At 33.3% G+C, this 1,943-nt stretch overlaps 1 long non-coding RNA gene across 1 annotated transcript; it reads right to left on the bottom strand.

Moving 5' to 3' along the window:
- Nucleotides 1-435: 435 nt before the first annotated feature.
- On the bottom strand, nt 436-1,175 carry LOC108973040. Its single transcript, XR_001993695.1, has 3 exons — nt 730-1,175; nt 589-659; nt 436-525 (listed from the first exon to the last, which is right to left on the bottom strand). It is a non-coding gene; the product is annotated as an uncharacterized LOC108973040 (long non-coding RNA).
- Nucleotides 1,176-1,943: the final 768 nt, after the last annotated feature.

Here is a 1,943-nt window from a genome sequence, read left to right as displayed (position 1 = left end):
TTTCTTTTCATTTCAAAACACACAATTTCAYGCAGGACAACGGCTACCGGGTCAGCTAGTTATATATATAAAATATATATATATAAAGCATTTTTCTATAACTAGATTAAATAACTAGTGGATAGAGGAAGACTTAAACAAGAATAAACTAAAGAGAAAAATAATATTTTTTTTTTTTTTTAAATAGAAACTAACTTTTGAAAATTTATTTGGTAACTAGGGTTCTATACCAGATTCTAATTTAGGTCTAACCCAATTTGTAAAAAGTATTAGTAATATTCGGATCTCTAATAATGTAGACCAGCGTTTGGCCAACCGTTTGTTTTCAAAACCATGGTATTAATATGAAAATTAGAACTCAGCTTTCCGAAACCAATAAAATAAAAAACATGCTCTAGTCTATAATTTTTTATATAGGAAAAGAGGTGCACAGATCTATGAAAAGCATCGAATAATCAAGAACTCAAATTTCGTGGGGAATATTCTTGTGCCGCCTCTTGTAATCAGACCCAAAAGGCTTAAATGCTGAAAATTTATGTTACAAGTTTACTTATTATAATACAAAGATTTCGCGATCTGCCCTATTACCTTGCCTAATCAATTTCCATCATCATGTGCCCAATTTGCTTTGGATATGGATGCCTAAATCAACATCAAATCTTAAAACAAAAAACACGCTCGTTTAAAAAATATGTTAAGGAAAAAGTACTGTAAAATTCATTGATGTACCTTCAGTGACGCATGTACTAAAATTTGGTGGCACAGCGTGACACGAGCTTTGTTGATAGATGCACCCAATTCCAAAACGATGCACGCGTATCCAGCTGCATCCAACCACTTATTAGTTATAGTAAAGAATAGGAAGTTGAGCGCTCTATTTAAGTACGTTCTCGAAGAATTTGTATTGACTTGTGGATTTTATTTTTGTGCCTATAATTCCCCTCCGCATTTCATTGTTCATTCTTCATTTTGTTGAGCTATTTTACAGCACATTAATTGGAACAAGCACATTAGAATTTCCACAGAACGAGGAAATTCTCAACGAAATTTGTGTTTAATTTTAGCTCATCCCAAGCTATTTTTGTGTACATTAATGTTGCAGCTTACAGCTGGAACCACACCAGCAACACTTTTCAATGGCACACTTGGAACAATGTCTGGAGCACATTTGTTTATTTTCGTTATAGTTTCCAACTCATTTATAAATAAGTATTTTTCTCAAATTCTCAAACGTCAAGAATACAATAAAAAGTTCAGTGTTTTCTATGGTGTGGCGACAAGTGCTGTTGTTTGTGTCGAAAATAAGCACAATATTGATTCACTGCAATCAAACTTTGATAATGTAGCCGCAATTACAGCATGAATTGTATAGGAATGTGTTGAAAATTCATAAAACTAAAGTAAAAAAAATATTAAAGTTTTCTTTATTAATACCTCAAATTATACAAGAGCGAGTACAGCAATTTAGTACACCTGCTCGTGAAACGTGAAAACGCACAACATGCCGTTGAGATTCCATTTTCAATTCCAGCACTCTGCTTTATTTGTTTGTTTCGCATTTTATTTTATGTATAGAGAAAAGTTGATGTGTGCTTCGGTCCGCTTTTGACCCTTAAGCTGCTTACGGCATTAAATGTTTCAGTAGGAACGATAAAAGTTTGCACCTAAGAGAACTGTAGCGTTGAAGCTGCTACCACTGTTACAACTAGCAGCTGCATTTGATTGGCGCTTGTGGACTTAACACGCAACCAAGCTGCTTTGAGTGCTTTTATTTAATTTTCAGTGGAATTTAATTTATAAAAAAAGTTCAAACTTGTGCATGATCATCAAACTTAAAACTTTGTACACCTTTATTCTCCTATTTGGGCAATAATTTAGTTTTTGGGGATTAAGGTAAACTTTCGTCATTAGTTCCTTCTGGAGACAAACGAGTTTTGAATGTA

The sequence above is a fragment of the Bactrocera latifrons genome, unplaced genomic scaffold (assembly GCF_001853355.1).
Source record: "Bactrocera latifrons isolate USDA-ARS-PBARC rearing strain unplaced genomic scaffold, ASM185335v1 scaffold_45, whole genome shotgun sequence".
NCBI lineage: Eukaryota > Metazoa > Arthropoda > Insecta > Diptera > Tephritidae > Bactrocera > Bactrocera latifrons.
Note: the sequence above shows the minus strand (reverse complement) of the source record. Positions and strands in the feature narration are given on the sequence as shown.